Source organism: Apis cerana, linkage group LG5 (assembly GCF_029169275.1).
Source record: "Apis cerana isolate GH-2021 linkage group LG5, AcerK_1.0, whole genome shotgun sequence".
NCBI lineage: Eukaryota > Metazoa > Arthropoda > Insecta > Hymenoptera > Apidae > Apis > Apis cerana.
The window spans coordinates 11,880,647-11,908,166 of NC_083856.1; the positions used below are offsets into that span (position 1 = coordinate 11,880,647).

A 27,520-nucleotide genomic window follows, 5' to 3' on the forward strand; every position below is an offset into this window, starting at 1 on the left:
TCCGTAGATGTATCTGTCGATTATTTTGTAGGTGAGAAATTTATTACTCATATTAAGTTTGAAATTCCTCTTTTAATTTATAATTTCGAAATAAATCAAAAAAAAAAATTCAAAAATCAAATACTTGTTCTCATAATCTCAAATCAAGGATTCTTGCATCGAAATTAAAAGAGTCAATTAAGAGAGTCAATTAAGAGACTTAAACCGGACAATTCGAAAATTACTTTGATTTTCTTCTTCCAAGAACTTTAATCCCTCCCCGAAAGAAAGTTTTCCAATTCAACGGAATATAAACACGAGCATTGGAAAGTTGGAGAAACTATTTCAAAATATTCGAAAGAAACAACGAATCCTAATCCCTTCTCCCCTTCTCCCCTTCTCCCCATAACACGATTCTTCCTTCTGTTTTTCTTCCACGATATAAACATCGAATTTAAATTTACCCGGAATTCGATCCAGCTGTCATCACAACTAACATCCACGACGTCTTTACCGTATCCGTTCGAGAGATATCCTCCCTCGTTTTCGTATCTAAATAGGGCAGAACGATGCAACTTCCGCTTCCTAACCTGTTAATCTGCACCCGATTCCTCGAGTTTCCCCTCGATTCGACGCCATCTTTGATTCTATCCGTCCATGTTAACGATGTTATTGTTAAATTTGTTATTATTATTGTTATTGTTATTTATTCTGTAAATAAAATAAAATTCTATGAGGTTAAAATCTGTATCGTGTTCAATAGCGAGAATTGTATCGATGGACGTCATAATAGGTTGGAAGGATTGAATTTTTAAAAGTGTTGAAAAGTACTTAGGGGGGAATAAGAGGAGAGGAAGGAATTCTGAACTTGTAAAGAGATATTAGTGAACGTGCAACGAGAAAGACTATCGAAGGAGGAGAAAACGTGGTACGGGACAGTTAGGAAGAAATATATAGAAGAATCCGTTTAACCTTCTCTCCGATTATAGAGAAAAAATTTCTTTGATGCATCGATTATTACGCGTGCTCCCTGTGTAAAAAAATTCGATCGAAAAGATTCAAAAGAATCAACAACGTTCAACAAGTGTTTGATATTTATTTATTTATTAAAAATCAATGAGTTGAAAGATTGTTGAGTTTATATATATGCAAAGATTTATATATGCGACAGTGGTATATTTGTGTATTTATTCGTGAATTGGGTAGCTGTTTCGATTCTGTTTTGTCCTTCGTGCGACACAGTAAGCTTAAAGCAAGGCTATGTTTATATAACACAGTTTGTTTTATTTATTTCTTTGATGAATGTATTCTTTATTGCTTTTGGTCAAATCATTTTACAATCTATAATAAAGACATCTAGTTTTTTAGCGCGAAAAATCACCTTCATTGCCAACTGTCCACTTGATATATTCATCAAACTGATCTTTCGTTCCTTCTCATGAAAAGATTTCCAAAAAATGTTTAAAATATGATTGGTAATTGGTTTCTTATTTTATTTGAGCTTGAAACGCAAAGACACGTTTCATACTTTTGTTTACATTTGCATTTTTTTATTGTTTTTTTTAACAATAGTTAATATTTTTTAATTTTTTAATTTTCTAATATCACTTTCTATTATCACTATATTCCAATATCCACTTTGTATTTCAAACTGATCATTTATTTAATTCCCTTCTCATTACTAGATAAAAAGATTTTTTCAAAAAATTTTTAAAATATCGATAAAAATAGAAATTTTTAAAATTCGAATTTTATTTAAGCTCAAATGAAAAGACACGTTTCAGATAGTTTTGTTCACATCTATTTTTTTATTATTTTTTTTAACAGCAGTTGATATTTTTTAATTTTTTTATTTTACGTTTTCTCGTAAAAGAATTTTAAAAAAATTTTATTTTTAAAATATTGATAACTGGTTTCTTATTTTCTTTAAGCTCGAAATACAATAACACGTTTCATAATTTTATCCATTTTATTTAACAGCAGTTGATATTTTTTTTAATTTTATTTTTAAAATATTGATAACTGGTTTCTTATTTTATTTAAGCTTGAAATACAAAAACACGTTTCAGAATCTCATCCGCTTTATTTAACAGCAGTTGATATTCTTTTATTTTAAGATACAAAGAATGAAATTTCAAAATACGACGTATTCCCGCCTTTTCTCGACGCGGGAAATTCGGTTTTTCTCGTTCATCGAATTTTCGATGTATCGCATCGAGGTCAGTTGCGAAAAGTTTTCCGCTAGCTCAGTTGGAAAATTGTCGTGGAGGAAATGAGGGAAGTTTCCGGGGATGGGCGGGGCGATTAAAAATGGCCGGCGGTCGTTAACTCCCCGCTATTAATAACGTCAACGCTCTCGAAAACTTTCGAACCTGCATTCTTATTATGCGCCAGGAATTCATGAATAACGCGTTTCAAATTTCTTTCCAAGTTTTCCGCGTAAAACTTGGAATTTATGCTGCTTCAAGTCTGATATTTCATTGTATTTATTGACACATTCTTATAGAATTTCAGTGATGATCTTCGTTGGAATAATAATACCGGGAATTCATGAATGGGTTCAGATTTCTTTCCAACGAGTTATATTATATTTCGATTATTATACAGATTACGGGAATTTATGCTGCTTTAATTTGATATTTCACTGTATTTATAGTATATTTTATCTTTTCTCGCAAGTTTTTTCAATAATAAATAGTTAAATAGTTAATTTAGATTATAATAATATTTCTTATGCAACGTGATGAGTTCACGAATAACGCGTTCACATTTCTTTTCAAGTTTTCTACGTGAGATATTTATTCGCTGCCTCGCGATCTTCGTTGGAATAATACAATTATGTAGAGCGCGATACGAGTATTCCAAAAATACGGAAACATTGATCGCTAAGACTAAGATCTTTTGTTCATCCGATCATCTTTATTAAAATTTCTCATCTTCGTTTAACAATCTCTCTTTAATAAGTTCAATCTTCTAAAGTTCGTCGAATTTTTTTCAATCATCTTCGAACGATTTTAAATCTCTCCACGTTCTCGAAAGAAAAAAACGTCTTCTTCCATTCGCTTCATTCAACGAATGGAATATGTCATGTATTTCGCCCGAAGAAACGAAACTTGAACTTGCTCCAACTCACTCTTCGTTAATTTTCAACACCCGAGAAAGCGTTCTTTTTTTTTTTAACTCGCGAGATCTTGCAGCTGTTTCTTTTCCATTCCTTCGCAGCTCGACCTCGCCACCGTGCTGTTCGAGAAAAAACTCGCTCGACGACGCATCGATGTCCGATCCGGGGAGAGGAACGCGGAGAGAGACGCGTACAGGTGGCGCCCCCCACTCGAACTCAAGTGGCGCGAGTCGAGGACACGCGAGCCGATCGTTTGAACGCCGTGAAAAAAAGGGAAGCAAGGGTCGAGAAAAGGGTGACCTCGATTTCTTTGCATAAATTTGTTTCTATTTTTTTTTTTTTATTTCTCTTTGCACGAGAAGCTTTTTCTTTTGTTTCACGTGACTTAGAAATGTTTCCTCGATTTAAATTTTTATTTTTTTTTGTTTCACGTGTCTTAGAAATATTTCCTCGATTTGAATTTTTTCTCTTTTTTCTCTATTTTTTTTTTTATTTCGCGTGTCTTAAAAATGTTTCCTCGACTTGAATTTTTTTCTTTATTTTTTTATCTTACGTGTCTTAGAAATGTTTCCTCGATTTGAATTTTTTCTCTTTTTTCTCTATTTTTTTTTTTTATTTCGCATGTCTTAGAAATGTTTCCTCGATTTGAATTTTTTCTCTTTTTTCTCTATTTTTTTTTTTTATTTCGCATGTCTTAGAAATGTTTCTTCGAATTTTTTTTCTGTTTTTCTTTCCTTTTTTTTCTTAGAGTTGATTTATTAACTCGATCGGTTATTAGACAAAAAAATATTTGTTTCAAACTTCAACAAGTTTAAGGCAAGGTATTTATTTATTATTTTGCACTATTCACAGAATTCACAAACAAAACAAAAACTTATACTTATGTCTCTGATTGACGTAACCCCTTCCCTTGATTCAATTAAAAAAAAAAAAGAAAAAATAAACAAGCGCAGGTACTGGAAATAGTATACATCGTATCACTTGTTCTCATCCACTTGCCCCTTGAGAACTCTCTTGGAGATCGATGTAAAATCCAATTCAAACGAAAGCTTCAATTACAACAGGGTAACACCGTAATTTCCCCTTCGTCGAGCCATCTCGAATACGAAATATCTTTATACCGTCGATCCTTCTCCCCTCTCCCCCCTCCCGTATCGATAACAAAGAAAGGAGAGGGGGAAGAAGTTTAACCAGAGAGAGATAGACAGATCCCCTAAGCAAAGCCAGTATTATAATTTCGTTCGAACGCTCTGCTCATTTCTGATTCTCGTCGCACTTTTGCCGTCTAACGACGTTGAAACGCGGCAGGAGGTGGGGGAAACGTCGACTCCTGGATTCTCGCCTCCTCCCCTGCAATTTCCTGCCTCTCCCCAGAGAGGGAGCCAACTCTCTCGCTCTCTACGTACGTATACCTTTCTTCGTTCCTTCTTTTTTCGTGTCGTGGCGAAAAAAGAGGAGGGGGAGGGAGAAAGAAGGGTAATGGAGAAGGACGAAACGAAAGGTGAGATGTAAATGAAAATGATAATGTCGGGTAACAATTTTTTCTCGACCGACTTTTACACGTCTCTCTCTCTCTTTTTCTTTCTCTCTTTTTTTTTTTTACTGAAATTCGTCCTTTTGACGGGTATATTAAAATGCAATTTTTTGTAAATTATTTATTTGAAATCCATAGATTTTTATTTATTGTTGCCCTCGATACATTTTTTTTACCGAAATCCGTCTTTTTGACGGGTATATTAAAATGCGATTTTTTTGTAAATTATTTATTTGAAATCTATATTTATTATTTTTATTTACTATTTTCTTCGATACATTTTTTACATGTAAACTCTATCTCGGATGTATACTTTCCGTATATATATTTGTTAGATTTAACATTAGATTTACGTATATTGACTACATACCTTTTTTCCTTTACTGAAATTCGTCTTTTTGACGGGTATATTAAAATTTTTGTAAATTATTTATTTGAAATCTATAGATTTTTATTTATTATTTTTATTATTCTTCGATATATTTTTACACGTAAATTCTATCTTGGATGTATACTTGTTAGATTTAATGCAGATATAGTTAGACTCCTGAATTGAAGCTAATATTTAGTTCGTTGTGATGGTCGCTGCCGGATTCTTTAGCTAATCGAAAGAGAAAATTCTTTTGAGTTTGTTTACGGTGGCCTCTTCGTATAATGATCCAGGATGGCTGCCAAATCTGAAAAACAATCGTAAAATACGATTACTGCTTTCATGGTATTTTTTGAAGACTTGCCCATGATAATATAGTCTTCTCTTCGCGAAAATAAATTTTTCCTAAGCTTCCAAATTGCACTTATTTATTTGTTATTATAAAATAATAAGACAGATTCAAAAAAATCACTTTTTTTCTCTGCAAAATTCGTTGATTATTTGTTATCGCAATTCTAAATAACTTGTTTGATCGCGTAGACGATAATTTCTAAAGAATAATATTTACATATTCCGAATTTTTAAACACAAAATCGCTTTCCTATAAAAATTAAGAAATTAGGAGGAAGATTACACAAAGATTCACAGCTTAAAGCGAATGAATTCAGTGCTGACTAATCGTATGGACATATATATATATATATATATATATATATGGCTGCCGACATTTACGATCAAAGAGAGGTTGAAATTGCGGACAACGAGGAAGAGAGAGAGAGCAAAGTACATTTTCATAATCGAGTCAAGTACTTGGCTGAGTGTCTATTCCGGAATTTTCAGTGGTTCCAAGCCTCCCCTCCTCTTCCACCTCTACCACCTCTACCACCTCTACCACCTCTCCATGCGCGAGAGCTCAAATAAAAGGACACACGGAGTACATTTGATTCTCTTTCCTTTTTGCGGTCTTCCTTTCTTCCTTCCTTCCTTCCTTTCTTTCCTTCCTCTCTTTTTTCATTTTCTCCTGCCCTCTCGCTTCCTCCCGCGCAAGCTCACGTGTGCCCTCGAGCGAAAAAGAGAATCATTAAGAGGTTCTTGAATTATTTACCGTTTAATTTCCCCTCCCTTCCTTTTCATTTCCAATTTTCCCCCCTCTCTCTCGCTCTTCCCTCCTTCTTTTTATTCTTCCTTTAGAGTTGCGAACTCGAAGCGACGTAGGTGTGCAAATATTTGACGGTTGCGACGGTTTCGCCGCGATTTGAAAATTCCGTGTTTTTCCGGAATTTTTATTACATTTAGCCCGTTTATTTATTGTTGGTCGAACCTTTATATTTACATCGGCGTATCTTTAAAAATTCTATGAATAAGCGAGAATTTTTCTCTTCCTTTTCTTTTTAACTTCAGTTTACTTTCTCGTATTCAGAGAATCGTTTCGAGAAGGAAACGTCGCGGTTTTCAAGTTTCGAAGAAATTTGTGGAAGAAAGATTGGCCGATGTATCGTGTTCATATGAAACCTTCGACTAGGTTTTACACGAGTTTAAATGCTTCCCCGGTCTCAAAGAAAATTTCTTCTTCTTTCGAAGGAGAGAGAAACGGTTTTCAAGCTTTGCGGATTGGGGAGGAGGAGGAGGAGGAGGAGGAGGAGGAGGAGGAGGAGGAGGAGGAGGAGGAGACACCTCTGATTCGCCCAATTTCCAAGAACATTCCGATCGTCCACGACGAAACGAGATTTCGCTCTTTGACCTTTTTCTTCTTCCTCTTCTTCTCTTCGATTCTTCTTTGCTTCTTGGTATTTTTCCAAAAATTCTTTATCAACTTTGATCGACTCGAAAGACCAGGCTTTTTAGAATTTTATAAATTTTTATACATATGTATAAATCGTACGAAAGATTTAGAAATTCGTAATTCTTCTTTCTTTTTCGACTCTCTTGTTTCTTTTCCAAAAATTATTTTTTAATTTTGATCGTCTCGAAAGATCGGCAACGAAAGATTTAGAAATTCATAATTTTGATCTCGTTCTTTGAGCCTCTTCTTCTTCTTCCCTTGCTTCTTGATATTTTTTCAAAAATTCTTCATCTTTTCCTAATTTTGATCGTCTCGAAAGATCAGTAACGAAAGATTTGCGCAAAAATCAAAATTTTACAATTTTATAAATCAATCAAAGAAAAATTTAAAAATTCGTAACTTTCACTTCGAAACTGGAAATCAAACAAATTCTTAAAAAAACTCGAACTTCTATCAATATCCTCCAATCCTTTCTCCGATTTAATCAAATTTAATTCAAATTAATTCGAAACGAAACACTGAAAATCAATTCTCTCTCTCTTTCTCTCCCGTTCGATTTCGAAACGGGAGAATTTCCTGTTGTACATCTCCTCTCCACTCCCCGGTTCCTATCGAGTAATCAGAAGTGGAAGACGCGAATAGTCACCGCATAATCCATGCTTCTCGGCCAGAGCTGAATATGCATGAACGCGTTCGACTCATAAGCATTTTGCTACTTAAAATAATTCAGCCGGCCGACTCTGTTCCTCCGTTGTTGATTGCGCCTCATTCGCGAGCTAAATACCGTTCTGTTGCCTGTGGAATACGTTTCCAAAGTGCCTCCTTCACCTCCACCTCCTCCTCTTCCGCCTTTTTCTCCTTTCTTTACCTCCTGCACCTTTTCCACCTCTACCTCCTCCACTTCCATCTCCATCACCTCCTTATTCTTCTCTCCCTCCTTCTTTTCTCCTCCATCTCTTGCTCTTTTTTCCCCATTTTCTGCTCCTTCCTCCTTCCTTTCCATCCACCTCCTCTTTCTCTCCCTCCCTCCTTCTCTTCCTCCTCCTCCCTTTTTCCATTTTCTCCTCCTCCTCCTCCTTCTCCGTCTCTTTCTCTTTTCTGCACCTCCTGCACCTTTTCCATCTCCTCCGCCTCCTCCTTATTCTCCTCTCCCTCCCTCTTGTCTTCCTCTTTTTTTCCTCTTCCATCTTTTCCTCCTTCCTCCTTCCTGCTCATTTTCTATTCCCTTCTCCTTTCTTTCCATCCACCTCCTCTTTCTCTCCCTTCCTCCTTCTTCTCTTCCTTTTCCATCCTTCCTCATCTTTCGCCCCTCATCCTCCATCTCCTACCTCCTCTCTTCTCTTTCTCCTCCTCCACTTTTTTATCTTCCTCCTTTCCCTCCTCTTTCCTTTCTTCTCATCCTCCACCCCTTCCACTTTCTTCTTCTCATTCTCCTCCTCTTCTTTCTCTTCCCTTCTCCTCTTCCTCCTCCTGCTCCTCCTCCTCCTTCTCCTCCGACAATGGGCGACCATTCTCGCCAACTGGCGAGGATCACCGATTTTATCAATTGTTCTCTCTCTCTCGATTATGGCTCAGTTAGAGTCAAGGATTACAAACTCGGGAGAGTATTAGTTTTTATTGTATCGGAGTGTTGAAGTTCTTAAGGAAGGATCTTAAATTGGAAGTTAATAGGTAAATGTCGGTTAATCCAAGTGCAGGAAGAAGTAAATGGAAGTAAAGAACGGTGTTGGTTGGAATAATTGGTCGGTGAAATAGTTCGAAGTAAGATTTGTTTATATTTCTCGCTGTTTATATTTGGTATTTATATATTTATACAATTGTTTTCGATTATTAGTCGTAATTTGGATTGGTAAATTTTGCCAGTGGTTCTGGGGATTTTATTTGGCGAGCTGTGTGAGCGATTGGAACGAGATGATGATTCAGAATTGTGTTTACTATGTGTGATTGTAGAAATGGAATTGCAAATGTAAAAGCAGAGTGTTGAATCGATTGAAAAAGTAAGTTGCAGTTAAAAATTTCGAATTGGAATGCTCGAACTAACTTTTATTCGCTTTTCCATTTACCTATCTAGGGTTATTATTCGTAATTTGGAATATTCAATTTTGCCCATGGCTGGTTGGGGGCTTATTATTCAAGTTCTGAAACGATATTTTGCGTTCGTTTTTTGGAATAAGATTTATTTAAAATGTGTTTATTTTATATGTAATTATAGAAATTGCACATATAAAGCAGAGTTTTAGATATTAAAAAGTGACTTAAAATTACTTTGAGTAATTGCTTATTAAAATGCTCGAATAACATTCATTAACCATTTGTCATTATTTGCGATTATTCTTCTTCAACTATTAAATTTTGCCCATCATTTATTTATCGAGTTGTGAAACAAAAATGGATATTTTTCGAAATTTCTGGAATAACATGATCGAAAAATATTATTATATGTAATTATAGAAATGAAATTGCGCGTATAAAGCAAAATGGGTATTAAAAAGTAACTTGAAATGTTCGAATAATTTATCATTTTCCTATAATCGTTTGTCACTACAATTATTAAAGTAAAAATTTATTCATAACTTCAGCTATTATTTAAATTTTGACCATCGAGATTTCTGCAATAAGACGAATTCGAAAAAACGTATATATTATTATTTATTATTATTTGATAATTATAGAAACGCAATTGTACGTATAAAGCAGAACGGGCATTAAAAAGTGACTTGAAGTTAAAAATAAATTTGGCAACATGGTTATTCGTATAACCGTTCATCGCTACGATCACTTATAATTATTATTTTGCTCGGGAAATGAGCTTGTTCACTTTATTCGTTATAATTCCAACTGTTAAATAATATTAGAGTTATATTAGAGTTCATCGATATAAAAATCTTTCCCAATCTTTCCCAATTTTCAATCTTCATCAATTTTATTTCGAAAGACTCTGCAATATTTCATTTTCCCGTGCATGATCGAAGATCGTTTTCGAAAAACTTTTAACTCCAATCCTCGATTCGATCACGGGGGTTTGTTTCTCCCCTTGAACCTTCTTTGGGAAGAAGGTTGTCGCAGGGCAAACACACGTACCTTACACGTATTCGAAGTCGTTCGAAACTCGTTTTAATTCCGCCACTCGACTTCGACCTCCATTTTCAATATTTGCGCGTAAACATTGCTCGAACGGAGAGAAGTGTGACTGGCCCCCCTCCTTTCGACATTGCGACGTTGCGACGTTGTTTCTCGCTCCACGAAGGGAACGTGTTTCGGATCCTCGTTTTTAACACGTTGATTGCCGCGTCACATCGACATATTCGGGTGACGCTTATTTGACTAGTTATGGAGAATCTTCGTAGGTATTTGGAAAGATATACCACTAATATAATAAAACTATTAAATCGTTGTAAAAATAATAAAAAAATAATTTATTAAAAAAATTATTTTGAATGTACAATTTTAAAACATTTTCTAAAAAGCTGAGGTTGATCCGGAAAATTTGGATAAAAAGTTGTCGTCTTTTATCTGAATAACATAATTTGCACGCACTTACTTACTCCAATACTTAATAGAATTATTTTTCCGAACGGTGATATTATGTTGATTCTGTTGAAGGTTTCGACAAGGTAATCCTAATAATTTTGCAGCTAATAATTCTCTAAATCTTCTAATTTTTATACTTTTTTTTTGTTGCAATTTTGTAAACTATCAAAGCATTTGCAATCCTCCCTAAAAGAAGTTGAATACGAAATTTTCGACACCATTTGATCCCTTTTCTAATCGTACTAGCATAAGAAACTATTATCAATGCAATTATTATTATCGATATTTCTATTGCGGACGCGAACAGTAATGATGGAAATAAATAATGCGAGGCGTCATTACTAAAATATCGGTTCAAGTATTGGAATATGCTTGCCGCACCACGTGGCTTGAACGAAATTTCGTTAGAAGCACGCGCGGCAGTCAACGTGTTAAAGAACGAGACCCTAAATAGCGATCAAGAAACGCGAATCTTCGAATCTCTGTCAAAAAAAGATATCAACAATTTTTCTGCTTCGAAGAAATATTCGAACAACTCGTGAACGTACGTGAAATTTCGCTTTCCAATAATATCTTGATTTTCGTCCAATTACGAATCGTATACATTCGCATTCATCGTTGCAATTTTCTCGTTGCTCTTACTCGGTTTCCCTCAAACCATCCCGAAAAATTACTCTCCCTCCCTTTCTCACGAACTCTCCAAGTCCCTGATTCGATCCTGGAATCCTCACATTCTCCTCGAGAACCGTTGTGATTACTGGCAGAAGCTCGACGAGCTTCGTGCGTGTCGCGTTACCCTCGAAAGAAACGAGGGTTTCTCCCTTCCCTTTCAATATTCTTCTTTCGAGAACGAGTGAAACGAGCATGCACAATAAATAAGAGAGATAGAAACAGAGATAGATAGAGAGATAGATAGATAGATAGAGGACAAATGAAACGAGCATATACAATAAATAAGAGAAATAGAGATAGAAAGAGAGATAGATAGAGGACGAGTGAAACGAGCATACACAATAAATAAGAAAGATAGAAATAGATAAATAGATAAAGAAATAGATAGATAGATAGAGATAGAAATAGAGATAGAAATAGGGAGAGAGGGGGGAGAGGGAGGGAGAGGGAGAGCGAGGGAGAGAGAGAGAGAGGGAGGGAGGGAGGGAGGGAGGGAGAGAGAGAGAGAGAGAGAGAGAGAGAGAGAGAGAGAGAGAGAGAGAGAGAGAGAGAGAGAGAGAGAGAGAGAGAGAGAGAGAGAGAGAGAGAGAGAGAGAGAGAGAGAGAGAGAGAGAGAGAGAGAGAGAGAGAGAGAGAGAGAGAGAGAGAGAGAGAGAGAGAGAGAGAGAGAGAGAGAGAGAGAGAGAGAGAGAGAGAGAGAGAGAGGAACAATTCAACCCTTCCTCTCCTGTCTCCGCTTCTGTTTTTTCCCCTGCGCTTATCGTATTAACTTGTTGGACGAGGGAGGACACAGGAGGACCGTGCTTCCTGCGTTACTAGAGGGTAAGTAGAATCGATAAAGGAAGTCTTTAGAGGGGAAGGGAGGAGGAAAGGGTGTTTTAAATCAAGGCAGACGCTATTGTTCTATCCTCCTCTGGACGGAGGAGGGGGAGGAAGAGGAGGAAACAGGGAAAAGAGCGGATCGAGTCATTGAAAGGGGGATAACAATGGGTTTAACCGTTCGTCCGTCCGTCAGGAGAAGGGGAGATCTAAAGTGAAGGCGATAATGAAACATATTGCGAATATTCGTGGGATTTATTACCTCTGCTTTGGAGAAAGGAAATAAACGTTGGCGTTGCGTTTTGAACTTGGAGGGAAATTAGAAATAAATAAATAAATGAATAAATAGATACTTAATTTCTTGATGTCTTAATTTTTAGAAGGAGGGAAGAGGTTGAGAAACACGGAGGAATTCAACAGACGTTGTTACGTACGGGAATCGTTATATGGGATCAAATTACAACATACACATTCCTTCATTTTTATACCATCACCGATCGTGGCTCGTCGCAAAACTTTGTACGGTGCTAGTAAACAAAACACACACACACATACATGTACAGAGAGAGTCCCCCTTCCCGTTATTCAAGATCGATATTTTCCACATTCGCTTTTATCACGCTATCGCAGTTACTCGACACCGATACCCACTGAAAAATCTATCATGGGTTCTTTACGGCATTTCCTCTTCCATTGGAAACTTGGAAGACGGTGGTAAAAGCAGAGGGAAAGGGGGGAGAAGGACCGTCGATAAATTAGAGATTCAGCGAATCGAGCAATTGTTCTATGTATCGATGGGGGGGGGATAGATGGTTGGTGGCATCGCGCATGAATTACACCTCTCCACGTTTCGACGTGGAGAGGCGTCGATTCTGCGTGGATATGAAATAGGAGAGGGGGGAGGGTTGGTGAAAGTCGGGGCGAAAGTCGCGGGAGAATGCAATTTCGCGCCAACTTTCGTTAGACACAGCCGCTTTTCGAGCCGGTCTTCGACGAGAGCGGCCTCGAATATTCGACGAGAATATTTAGGGAGGTTCGATTTTACCGACCGCGAGCTCGTCTGTCGAAGGCGAATTATCGTTTTCTGCGTGGGATTTTGTTGGAGTGGATTTGCTCCATTCTTTCTCTCTTTTTCTCTCTCTCCTCGATATTTTTGCGTCTTCGAATTCGACGCACGTACGAAGAAGAAATTTTTGATCGGATCCTGGGCAAGGTATCGTTCGTTGGAAAGAGATGTGAATGTGTGTAGAAGAGAGTGCGATATTTCTATTTAATGAAAAATAGATTTATCACTTCGCGCGATATTTTTGAGCGTAGATTTGTTAGAAATTAATTAGCCATCGCGCGAAAGAGAAAGAAATGGAGTCGGGCATTTATATGTGTATATATGTACATTGCGAAGGAGAGAGAGAGAGAAAGAAAGAGAGAGAGAAAATGTAACGACGCAAGTGAAAGCGAACCGCATATGGTCAGACACGTCAAATAACACGTGTGGCAACTGTACTTCCACTCTCAGTAGTAGTAGTAGTTTCAAACTGTTATTTTCAAAACTGTTCGAGTGAACGAAACTCCACGGTACATATACGCAATTTTGTTGTATAATTTCATTTCTGGTTGAACGTGGTTCCAAGATTAATTATCCCGGGATAAAGGAAGAAAAAGTTTCACGTTTTGTATTTTACAAGTACACTTTTTCCACGGAATTATGCAGTTTCCAACGGTGTAATTTCGTGTTACATAATTCAGCTATTGTTCGAATAAAATACGCGTTAATTATTATTTATACGATACGAGTTTCGTCTATATCTGTTGAAACGTATTGTGCCATATGTGCGACGTTTGATCACATTTTTGGACACTTTAATATACATTATAGATCACGATATCGGCCTGCACACACACATTCTTTATTTTAATATAATTCGTACAATATATTTATTAGGAATAAATTCTTTCCCTTTCTACGATCGTACTTCTCACCGAATTATTTTACCGTTGGTAGCGCCATCTGAAAAAACGTTCTTTTGTTTTCAAGAAGAGCCGTGACGAGCGCTCTAAGAGTTTCCAGTTCTATGCGACAATTTCAAGCAATATGGCGTTCGAGAAATGTCATTCGCGTCACTGTTTACTTTTTGCATTGCAGTTTAAGAGATCGGCCGTCAAAGTTACTGAAATGGTTTGTGCGCGCTACTGGGAGAGAACGCTGTATCTTACGGAACGTGCGAAAAGTGGTAGCAAAGATTTAAAGCGGGAAATTTTAATTCGGAAAACGACGATCGTTGTTCAAGTGCATCGAGAAAGTTCGGTGAGTTCAAAAAATCGCTCGACGAAAATCCGACCGAGACGCGAGAAGAATCCGATTGAAGCAATTGGTATTAAAATTTTGAATTTGGAAAAAAAAAGGAAATAACTTATTTGCACTAATAAAATTCGTCACATTTTGATCAAAAAATAATTTCTTACCGTATGACTCGCAATAAAGGTACGTTCCTTTCTCTTTTCTTTATTTCGATATATTCGTCCATCTTTCATCGATATTAAGATTCCACTAATGTATCTATAATCAATGAATTAATCCTTTGGCGAAGTAACTAACGTAAAATGATTTTACACGTTTCTCAATAAAGGGATAAGGACGTAAGGATCTATTCATGAATCGATACCGCGATCTAATTAATTGTTAAAAAATAATTTCGTAATTCGAGTCCCCTCTCGTGCTTCTAACGAACTATTATACCAAATATATTAACGAAACTCTTAAAATTAAAGTTCATCAAGAATCGATCAGCTTCGATTTAACGGCGCGTAAGAGAAAGAGAACAGAAAATCGCGATAATCGATGGAAAAACTCAGCTCGACTGAAAAAAGAAGAAGCGATACCTTTGACGCGACAAAAGAAGCAATCGGCCGCGTTTACGAAACGATCTGCTGTTCTCTCGTGAGTCAACGCTGCGTCTGTTCGTCGATATCGCGTGGAACGATTCGAAAACTCGGAGGGGGAAAAATAAAAGGAAACGTGGAGACCAACCTTCCGTCCCGACTCCATCGTTCGACCTGTCTCGTTTATCATTTTCCTCGACCTCGTGCACGCCGTCCCTATCTCTTCCTTGTCTCCTCTTCGCTCTGGATCTCGATCCTCGGTGACGACGTCACGTCGACTGACGAGATTTTTACGCCGTTTTGGGAGCGGAATCTGTCATTCTTCGGGTTTGAAACACGAAAAATGTGAAAAACACGAATATTTTCAACCCCGTTAAAAAATTTCGCAAAGAATCTTTCTTTTGGATTCTTCTGGATAGATAAAAATTATTGGAGATTAATCATTTTTGAGAATTGAAAATTTTTCGATCTGTTTTCTGTTATACTAATTGGAGGGGGAGGGGGGAGTTTTGTTTGATATTTGGAAACAGATGGAGAGATATCATAAATGGAGGAATTTTTTTTTATAGCAGGATCCAAAGTAATTTCAATCTTTGGAATATGATCAGAGCTCCAATTCTTTTTCGAATTGTTGATGATTACTCTCAGCCACCATTTGGACTCGAATATTTATTTATAATCTCATGAAGCGTAGAATAATATAATATTATTTAAATATAGATTTTCTTTTTTAACATTTTTTGAGTTTCGTAACCGCATAAGTAACGATTAATGTTCGAGCGAAGACGAGTTTGATTTTTCGTTATCGAACGACGAAATCGACGACAGAGAAAAGAAAAGCGGCCATAAAGACAGAGACGAGGTTCAAAAAATATCGCGATATATAGAGTTTAATATTTCCCTTCTCTGTAAAAATGCGTAACAATATTAAAATATAAAAGTTTAATTCGCGTGTGAAATCGTTTTAAGTTAACCGTAATTCACCGAACATATCAATAACACGAATGGAAGCGACTCGAGCAAACCATGCTATAATCTTCCGATGAAACCTATTTAATTTATTATACTTAATAACAATATATACTGTCGATGTATACTATTATCTAAATTATACGAAAGAAAAAAAATCCATCGATAAAATACGAAGAAAAATTTTCCAATCACGAAACACAATATATATATATATATACATATACATCTTTGATCGAGCGGAAGTTACGCTCGACCGAACGGACTTTCCATCTCGTCGATCGAAACCGGGTCGATCGGTAACCGCGAATCCTGGAGTAAACTTTATCGACGGGAAGCTCGTGCGTTCGTAAACAATTTTCATATTTGATATCTCGTTACCGAACGAGAGCCAGGCCCTGACTAATCGAATTTCCCACTCCTGAAACGCGATCATCCAATCTTCTTTCTGCCCCTCCCCTCTCTCTCCCTTCCATTCGTCGCGAAAAGCGTACCAGGTGCAGACTCGTAGGCTCTGTCGATTCTTCTTCGCTCGAAGGTCGAAAAAAGTTTAAACCGGTCGAAAGATAAAATTCGTAGAATGCTTTCTGTCTTTGTTGCGTGGACCTCGTTTGAGAAACTAATCTTCTTTCCTTGTTATTTCAAACTCGCGATTCCATGTTGCCTTTCTCTTCTTGCTTCTTAATGGAAAAAAGATCTCGTGGATAAATTGAATCTGTTTAAATGTTGTTCTCCTTCTTTTTGTTTCTTTTTTAATAAACGGGGAGAAGCAGAAGCGTTCCTCTTCTTGTTTTTTTTTCTTTTGTTTCTATTTTTTTTTTTAGAAACGAACCATCCTCCTTCGGCGGAGAAAGAGATTTTCCTCCACCGTTTTATTACTTAATATGTCGGTGATGGTGAATTGAATTTCTCGCAACAGTTGGGGGATATCGCGAGGGTAACTCAAAGGGAATTAAAAAGTGATCACTTTTATTTATTTATTTACTTTTTTTTTTTGGAATTCGAATTGAAATTAAACGATTTTGAAAATCTTTTCAGAAGGGAAGAAGATTTTTGTAACAATTTTCGAAATTAAATTTTTTCCTTTTTTTTTAATATCCATAAACGGCATCGAATTGAAAGAATTTCAATCGTTAAAAATTTGGAAAGCAAGATTTTTTACCGTCCCTCTTCACGGATGAGAAATTTCGGGGAAAAGTTTTTAAAACAAATGTTTATTTTGGTATCGATGGCAATATTGGATTTCTCGTTAATGCGGCGGGGAGGGAGGGGAGGGGAGCCTGTTCGCACGAACGATTCTTTTATCATCGGAATAAATCGTAAACGATGTTTCACGGAGGAATGAAAATTATCGGAACAAATTATATCTGTGTGTGCATTATTATTATTATTGTTATTATTATTATTATCATCATTACGACGTTTCTCAATTAACGTATCGATCTTGCGACAAACGATACGGCCGTCAATAATTACGAAAATGATATAAATATGATCGTATAAAATGATTTCACGCGCGAATCAACGTATAAGACGTTTTCTATTCCGATATTCTGTGTACGTTTACGCGTGAAGAAAGAAAATTTGTCGAATGTTAAAGTCCATCGTTGTTTTGGGCGATATTTTAATAATAACATGCTTTCGCATTCACTATTATTCTTATACTACGTCTCTATTTTCCTTTCCTCTATTTCTTAACGAATAGAAATAATTTCGTCGTTCAATAACGAAAAATCAAACTCATCTTCGCTCGAATTAATTTCATTACTGTATTCCATGCTTACAAAACTCGAAAACTTTGAAAAAATAATATTTCTATTCACCGTCATACTCAGACTAACGCCGTATTTGACAGTATATTATTTTTTATAAAATTATACGTAAATAGCTTAGGAATCAATTCGTGAAACGATATTTCAAAAGAGTCAAACATCGTAAATAAATATTGTCGCCGTTCGAACCGAGTGATGATTGAGAATCGTCATTTCTAGCGTAAATGGTTAATTCCCTCGAAAAAATTATGCAAAAAAAAAAACGAAAATGCGAATCTTTTCCCTTATCCATTCTCCTCGCAAATATCTACTCACCCATCTAAACCAGAAATTGAATATTTCGTCTTAATTTTCTTATCTACAAAATTAAACCACATCCGTCCCCAAAGCTTCTTCCATCTCGCGAGAAATCGTTAACGTTCGCTAGTTTCGTTTATTTCATTTCCAAATGATCCATATTTCTCCGCGCTTTGCGAGTATATAAACAAGGAGTGTGTAGAGCAAGGAGCCTAATTTGCGCTAGTTACGTACGAGAGCGAGTCTGGATCAAGGTTGCGGCAATTGGAATTGGAGGGGAGAGGATGGTGGCGCTCTCTGCCTTCTCGGCTTGTAATCTTCCTACTCGTCGAACGTCGCAGGAGTGTTATCGTGTTTCCATCCAGTGGAAATGCGGAAAGAGCCCGCGCAATCAGCCGGAATTAGCGTCCGCTTTCAAAGGAGAAGGGAAGTCTTTGGGGATTCCGTTGTTTCGAGCGGAGAATCTCTTCGCTTGTAAAACGATTCATAAATACTTCTCCAACCAGCTCTTGTCCAATACGTCGCGCCATCTTTAAATCCTTGAAAAAATGAAAAGTTTTGTATCCTGTCGCGTAATTCGGTCACCTTAACCTTCAGCCGGACGAATGAATATTCTCCGAATATCTCGTGTTTTTTTTTTACGCGAAATTAGATCATAAATGAAAGGTGATTTTATCTAATTCGTACCTGTAATTGAAAGATCTAGAAGTGGTGAACTTGTAAAATGTAAATGTTACTATCCTTCCATTTTTTTCTCTTGGAAAGAGCACGGAAGTAACAGCGAATTTTCGAATTTTTTGAAGAAGAAGAATATTCCTCTAAATTATTGAATGATATATCGTATTACAAGACAACAAAAATATCGAATTTATAACGCATATTCTCGGTTATATCGAGTATTATATAGAAAAGTTATTTGTAGCTGATATCTTATCGAAAAATCTTTGTTTCATTAATGTTATAATCTGAACACTTCGATTATCGATTAATCGAATTATCGATATCGAATGGAAGATTCTTAAAGATATGTCGAAGATCGTGTTGTGATCTTGGAAAAATCGCGTTGAATGGCTACCCACTCGCACTTGAATTCTAAAATCCTGAATAAACAGAGCGAAACGTGCAACGTTTTTTTCTCCCCCTCTGCTTAATCCGCCAGATTAAGTCGCCTTATAATGAATAGATTAACGCCGCCCAATAAAACCGGGTGTACCAACAAACGTAATACAGGGGAGAAGAATACAGTACAGGGATGATTCTTAAATCCGGGAGAATGGGGGAGGGGAGGATTAAGTTTTATAGGCGCAGCGTAAATCCTCGACGCGATTACGCTCTTTTAAAACAAAATAATCGCGTTGCCCGATTTTGCCACTTTTCAGATTTTTATATAACGGTATTCTCTTCGAGGCTAAAAAATGCTATCGATATAATATTCTTTTTCTACTTGCAACGATACTTTGGAGTTTCGAGAATATATGGCCGATGCATTAAGATACGTATAATATTATTAAACATATAAGTAAAATAAAGCAAAATGTTAAAATTTTAATTAATAAAATGTTAATTGATGTTTACGAGTGATTGATCGTAAGTAGAAAGAATGTTCGAATTAATCGTGAATTTCCTTTGGTAATATTATAGGTGTATTACCATACGAAGTTGCCTATTTTAGAATAAACGACAATCGATTGTTGTAAACTCTATTTAACCTATATCTTGCTTGCATATTTTATATCCTCTTATATTTTTTTCCTATAATAAGTTCTTTTTTTTGTATTATTTATCCGGAAAGTAATTTTGTTTTTCTTTTTTTATAACAATGAAATACTAAGTTGTTTCATGTAATCACTAAGAATTCGACAAATTCGACGAAGCCTTTATTTTGAACCGCTTCGACTGGTCTTCTATCGTTAATACACTTTCTCCACAGACTTCGCGTAACTTTTTTCGTAACTGAACGATATTTTTATCTTTTCGATAATAAAATAAAATAAAATATGCCGAAAATGATCATTTCAGTCTCGCGTCTTTGTTATCATGCACGAAAAACACAAGAATCAAACGAATATTTTTTGTAAATAAACCACGAAATGCAAACTCTCAAAATATAATAATGACAGTTTAGAGTGAAGTTGGTTGGCTCGACTAGTGACGCTCGTGTGAAGAAACGAAACTACTTTCCAAACAGCACGGTTTACAATGAAGTTGGCTGGATAAACGAAATTACTTTCCGAACAACCTAATATTACCGATGGAACGAAGAATGTTGATTGTGAAAGAAGAATTTAAATTTGAATGATTCAATGAATGAATATTATTCCTGTATGAGTTTAAGCTGAATTATATCGAAACATATAATTTTCAAAGAAGATTCTATAAATGAGAGGATCGTTTCAAAAATTCAAATGTGGAAATGAGAATTTTGAAAAAGATAAAGCAAAGTGAGAGCAGAGTTAAACTTATCTCAAAATGACAGAGTTTTCAGACGTTTGGACGCAATAAATAAAGTGAAAAAATTGGAAAAGGGACGATGAAAAGTGTACTTTAAACTCGAAACGATACAAGTCCTATTCTTGAATAGAATTATAACCCGATGAAAATCCTGAACAAATAGCGACACTAAAGAGAATAATTCGTTCTTCTGAAATTTATCAAGAAACGACGGACTCGTTCCATTCTTCAGATATTTTAACCGATCGTCGCTCGTTTCTCCATTTGCAGTTGTTTTTAAAAAGTAAAAATATTCGACACTGGAGAAGCTTCGTGGAATTTTATAAAAATAGTAATCTTGATCGAATAGAAGAAGAAAAGATTATATATTTTCTAATTAAAATATATTCTTTTTTTTTTTTATACGATTCACCTCAACAATCAATCCCCCAAACCGTTTACCATTCAACCCCTTCCACCTTCTCTCCCTGTAAAATCTAATTCATCGTGGAGATGAATCGAGATCCGACTCGCAAACGGCAAAGCCGCTTTGCCACGTAAGAAACACGTTGATTTCACGTCGAATCGAATTGACAGGTCGGTCGGTCCCCTCGAATCGGTCGAAATTCAATGTCTTTGCTAGCAAGAGGTGCCACTTGACTCGGGGCCAAGCTCTGTGATATTTTCCGACCTGTGATCTCTCCGCCGGGCTCTCTGAGCAGCCGTCCCCCTCCCTTCTCCTCCTCCTCCCACTTTAATGCGAATCACGATCCTTAAAGAGGAGGGACAAAGGCGACGGTTTCGCGGTTAATCGGCTCGACGATTCTGCGCCCTTTGCTTTCAATCGGCCCCGATAACTTTCCAGATACAGATCGGTTCAGGGATTTCCCTTCGTTGCTTGCAAGAGGAGAGGGGGGGGGGGGGCGCTCGTTCGTGTTTCACTTCGAAATTTGCGGATGCGTTGAATCGGGGGAGGGGGGATTTTTGTATCACTTGTATCATTTATCTTGATACGTTTTCTGTTCCTCTTGAAGGAGAGTTTTGGAATTTTCTTTTTTTTATTAATATCATCTTTTTTGTCACATAAGTGGAATAATAATAATTGTCGTCGAAATTTTATATATATACACATCTTTAAAGAAAAAAATTATTTATCCGAAAAATTGAGACGCTTTAACGAAGAAATTTAGAAAAATTTCACTTTCATCTCCAAAAAAAGGAATTCGAAAAAGGAGAAGAACAATGACAATATAATATATAAAAAGTAGAAAGAGACACTTCAATGAATCTCAAAAATAAAATTACCTTCGAAGGGAAGAAATTTGAAGTAATTTCAAACTCACAATTTTCATCCCCGAAAAAGAGAGAATAATATATATATATATAAAATAAAAAAAGGAGATAGAAAGAGATCCCCTCGTCACGTAACAAGTCCTGGAAAATCGTGCTTCGTCCAAGTCATCGTGCTCTCAATACCCGAATACCGAGCTCGAAACTCGGTGGGCGTGGGTGAAATTTACAAGAATTTCAATTCATGGTAAACAGGCCATTGTGATCCGGCCATTGTTTGCGGCGACCCTCTCGGAACAAATAAAGGTGGCCGGAGCGGATAGCGGGGGAAAGGGGAGGGGATGAAAAGGCTTCTCGCCTCTCACCTTGTAACCATGCGAAATCCTCGTCGTCGTTAACGTCGTTTCTGTAATCGTCGCTCACTCATTCACCCTCCTTCTCTCTCTCTGCCATTATAGCTCGCATCTACGATCCCAACATCGTTTTCTTCGTGCAAGGACCGCGCTTCGCATTGGTCCGGCGGGAAATTTGAAAAATCGGGGCGACGAGAGAGAGAGAGAATCGGCTATTTATCAATGGTTCATTGTATAATGAAGAGGTCTAATTGCCCCTTTAAAACCTTCCATTGTTCCCAAAATGGGATTTGTGTTTTGAGGGGGATTTTTACACGCAAAATTTTGGAGAAGAAGGAAGAAATTGAAATTCGGATTATTTTTAATTATATTATTAGAATTCCTTCCTTTTCTTACTTCCTGTAAATCCTCCCCTAGTTTAATACTAGATTTACGAACATTGATTGTATACCTTTTTTTTTAAAATCCGTCTTTTTGATAGATATATTAAAATTTTTGTAAATTATTTATTTAAAATCTATAGATTTTTATTTAATATTGTCTTCGATATATTTTTTACATAAATTCTATTTTGGATGTATAATTGTTAGATTTAATGCAAATATTATATAGACATTGGATTGAAGCTAGTATTTTGTTCATGATGGTCACTGCTCGATTCTTTAGCTATCAGTGATCCAGATTGCTCTTCATTTATGTCTTTTTTATTCTCCTTTTTATTCATTTTATTATTCTTTTTTATCAATTCCATGTCTTTCTAAGACTTGTCCATAATAATATATAATGTAAAAAAATATATATATTTTTTTAAAATATCTTGAAAAATTCAAATCTTTATTTTGCGAAAATAAATTTTTGCTAATCTTTCAAAATTATCTCTCAAATCTATTTGTTACTGTCTTGTTATAAAATAATAAAACAGATTCACTTACAAAAAATCACCTCTTTTCTCTGCAAAATTCACTGTTAAAGGGATTATTTGTTATCACATCGCAATTGTAAATAACTTGTTTGATCGTTTATTTATCGCCAAACAGTTGTCATTTGCTTGGTGTTGTTTTTTCTTATTCATTGTTATTTCATTTTCGTTCATTTCGCAATAATTCGATCTATATAAATTTTCGTAAAAATAGATATCTAGAAATAATAAAATATAAATATTCCAGAGAAAACGAATAAAAATATATATTCGCTGCATTGTATCATCAAAAACGAATATACAATGTTTAAAAAATAATATTTGCATGTTCAGAATTTTTAAGCATAAAATCAAAAATCTAGTGTTAACAGAAAGAATTCAACGTGTTTTTCAAATGATTTTATCACTTGTATTCGCAATTCGAATTTTTTTCTCTTCGAAATCTCTGTCAAAATCTCTGGCAAACAGCAATTTCAAATTTTCGAAATTTTGTATAATAAATATTTTATATTTATTATAAGAGATTAATTTTTGCCTATCGGCGGGAAAGGCGTCGGAAATTAGCGTTGTTGGAAAGAGGGAATGGAAAAATGGGGGGGGAGAGGAGCCGTGTATCCGCGAAACGAAGGTACGCCTCGACACCCGGCGCATCGAGTTTCCCCGTGTTTTATTTCCCTCCTGAGAACAAAGGAGCAGCGAAGTGAAATTAAAATATTGAATTTCCGCTCTATTTACTTCCGCGGTGGCTCGCAACCTCCGATCTTAAAATCGGAAACACCGACTTCCGGTTAGTCTTTCCAGATTTCCGTTCTCCTCCCCAGGGGTTTTCCCCCCTTGATTTTATTAAGTTTCTCCCTTATCTCGCCCTCCCCTCCCCTCATTGGCGAAACGCGCCTACTCGTCATCTACTTTAGTCTTACGTTTAATTTCACTCCTGTTTCTACTTTCCTTTTACAACGAAGTTCGAAATTCGTTTCGTCGAATCTAATCCTTGATTCTAACGCTTTGCGCTCGAGAGGCGATCTGTCAATAATGTTCGAAAGACAGGATCGAATTGGGGGCAAAATTATTTTTTTTTCCCCTATTTTGAGGTTATTTATTTAGGGAATTTAGTTTTTAGAAAACTTGTATTGCTTTTTATATTATAATTTAAATTAAATTTAAATGTAAAAGTGTAACTGAAAATATATTAAAAAAATGATAATTGATACGTGAATGGAAAAAAAGAGAATACAAGTAATCGATATGTAAAAAATATATAGGAATATAAAAGATATGATATAACTTAAAAAATAAAGTAGAAAAGAAAAATTTCCAGTTCGCTGCTCACTTTTGGATCATATCCTTATAATTGTGTTATAACCGCATAAAAAATCTGCGTAGCGAAAAAGTTACAGCAAGCAATTAACTTAGAAACCATTTCTAATTTGACAAACGTACGATAAAAACTGGGGAGCTTGAAAATTGGAAATGGTATTCGAAAGAAACGGATGTTGAAAAAAAAGTATTTATTAAAATTGGAAATGATAGATACGAACCAGAAATAATATTAAAAATTATATAAAATGAAACGTAATTTAGTTATCTTCAATTAATAAGGGGGCGGTGTCGATTTGCGAATAAGTTCCTCACTTCTTCATCTCTTTATTAAGAAACTTTAAAATCGAGATAAAATATTCGATCTTAAATTGCTTCGAAACTATAATCTTGACAATGTTAGTCGAATATTATTCGGCAATCGTGGCAAAAGTATTGTATGATAATTTCGTAAAGTTTAGAAATCGTAGAAAAAATTTCGAATTGTTGATAAACGAATTAGAGAATCAGTGACACGGTATTGAGTGTTGAGAGAAATCGAAAAATTAGAATAATAGACTCGAAATACCCGCCAAGATTCTAATAATTCAGAAACAGGCTCGTGTGAAGAAACATTAACGGCTTTGTGTTATAACACGCTCGTCACGCATGCGCAAAATTATCTCAAGTTGCCCGGTTGAAAAAGTCGTTGAGCGCGATGCGTTGATCGAATAATTTAACGACTCTCTTTCGAAGATATATCGTTTATCCATCTCGTTTTCGCTTTTAAAAAATTGGGAAAGGTGTGGAGAGAGAATAGCTGAATTTAAAAGCTAAATCAATTAACGGAGATCAATATGAATATGATACTATATGAATCGATTAAAGCATAGTATAACAGATGCGAGGAGAATGGTTAACAACGGTTTCGAACTGCTTCTCTCCTCTCCTCTTCGCGAGGATTTCGTAAGCTGGCCTTCGATCGCGAGTCAAACGGTGTATTGTTGGCCTCTCGAGAATGCTTGAATGCACTGTCGCCTGGAATACAAATCGCATTATCGGATGGAAAGCCGATTACAAAGGTGTTTTGCGTCTGCCGCGAAAGGGCCGCGATGGTCTGGCCATTGCGTTGCCTCGTTTCGGATCCTCTTATTACGCGTAGTGAAAATTAAGGGGGAGGAAAGATAAGTTCTTCATTTTTTCAAGTATTCTGAAAATTTGAATTTACGAATATTTCGCGTGAAAATATATAAATTCTCGAAAGAGTTAAATTTGCGAAAATAAAGCGAAGATTATTATTCTGAATTTTTGCTCTAATCGTATTCCATTGCCTGTTTCATTGTTCGGAAAAATTTAATCTTGAAAGAATAATGAAAATTAATATCGATATCGAGATTAATTTTCTCCAATGGCTGCCATTTCATTCAAAAAATCAATTTTTTAATCGCTTGGTATCCTTTTTGCTTTGGTTTTCGTGGTAGTGAAAAGAAATACAAATGCATTTCCATTTTTCTCCAATATTCCTTTCCTAATATTCTCGATCTCGTCTCAAATATAAATCGATTCTTCAATTGGTTACAGCCCCTTCCGTTTTCACGTGTCTTAATTCTGTAACGTTATTCTCACTAACTAATTAAATTCGACTAATATTCTCGATTTCCAAATCAATTCAATTTTTCAATCGATACGATCTTCCTGTGATAATTAAACGCACGAGATGCGTCCCAGTTCTATAAACAATCTCTTTCAGAATTTCTCTCAGAAGATCTCTCAATTAAATCTCTTCAATTCTCCCAACATCTCGCTCCAATCCATACTCCCCCTCCTCCCTCCTTCTTTCCACGATCAAACAGATTAAATACAGAATTAAATACATTAAATACAAATTAAAGACATAATTAAATACAGAGTTGTCTCGACTCCGTAAGAACACAGCTCTGTAAAAGAAGAATCCAGTTACTCTCCGTATTAACTCCAAATTAATTTCACCAATCACTCCTCCTTTCCACCCTTTCTTCCCCCTCGCTTGCTCTCGCCATCTTTCTCAAACAAGAGAAAGAATATTCGGACCAGTGTCCTCCCCGTCGCGGTTTGCATACCCTAATTGAAGCGGGTATTCCTCTCTCTAGCAATTTCTCGCTATCGTAATTTGCACGCTCAATTATCTCCATTGTTCCCGCGATCGGGCGCGAGCACAATCGATATACAATGGGCGTTCTCGTTTGTTTGCCGACCCGTGGCCCGGCCGCAAAGCGCCGCGGACGCGTGGGCAAAACGTGGGCGGAATCAAGGGCTGGAATCGGCAGCATAGATCGCCCCCCCACTCCTCCTCTCCCCACGGGCAAATAGAAACAGAGTACGCATTAATCATTTCCAGTGTATTCCAACCTCGCCTCGTCCCGTTGCGTCCTATCCACTCGTATGTCTCCTCCTTCCGTCCTTTTTCTCCAGATGTCTCTCGAGATCTGTTTTGGAGAAGGAGATCTTTATCTTAAAAGCTATAAAATAACCGGTGCGTCATGGAAAATGTCGTTGGTTAAATGGAGAGTGAAATGAAGAATAAGGGAGGGATGAGAGTTGGCGTTGAGTGTGGTGGCGTGAAAACAAAATATAAAAGATACGTGTTTGTAACAAGTGTAAATATAAGTTTCTCAGTCGATGACCTTTCAACGTCCTTAACGTTAGATTTACGTACGTTGACTATATATACATCTTTACCGAAATCCGTCTTTTTGATGGGTATATTAAAATGCAATTTTTTGTAAATTATTATTTGAAATCTATTAATAGATTTTTATTTACTATTTTTATTTTCTTCGATATATTTTTTACATATATAAATTCTATTTTGGATATATACTTGTTAGATTAATGCAAATTTAATTAGATTCCAGATACTGAATTTTTTGCGATAATTTTTATTCCCGCTGTTATCAGAATCTCTTCAATTTCGTTTATATCATCAAACTCTTCCTCGCTTTCGTAAAAAAATATTTTTTTTTTTTGGATAAGGTTTCGAAAAATTCAAATCTTCACCAAAATAAATTTTTGCTAAGCTTCCAAATAGTATTTTTACTTTTTTTTTTTTTTTTTACAAAACGGTGAAATTATCTCTCACGTAAATCTATTTATTATTATAAAATAATAAGACAGATTCATTCACAAAAAATCACCTCTTTCCTCTGCAAAATTCACCGTTGAAGAGATTATTTGTTATCGTATCGCAATTGACAAACAACTTGTTTGATCATGTATTTATTGCCAAACAGTCATTTGCTTGGTGTTGTTTTTTCTTATTCATTGTTATTTCATTTCGCAATAATTTGATCTATATAAATCGACGGATTTTTCGTAAAAATAAATATACATAACATCTAGAAATAATAAAATATAATAAATGTTCCAGAGAAAACGAATAGAAATATATATTTGCTGCATTGTATCATTAAAAACCAATATATAATGTTTAAAGAATAATATTTGTATATTCAGAATTTTTAAGCAT

The 27,520-nt window shown here is 35.9% G+C and overlaps 1 protein-coding gene across 3 annotated transcripts in view; it reads left to right on the forward strand.

Annotated features, from left to right (window-relative positions):
- LOC108003281 (prolyl 4-hydroxylase subunit alpha-1) overlaps positions 1–27,520 on the forward strand; it is a 301,958-nt gene that overhangs the window by 42,252 nt on the left and 232,186 nt on the right. The gene's annotated exons all lie outside the window — the stretch shown is intronic.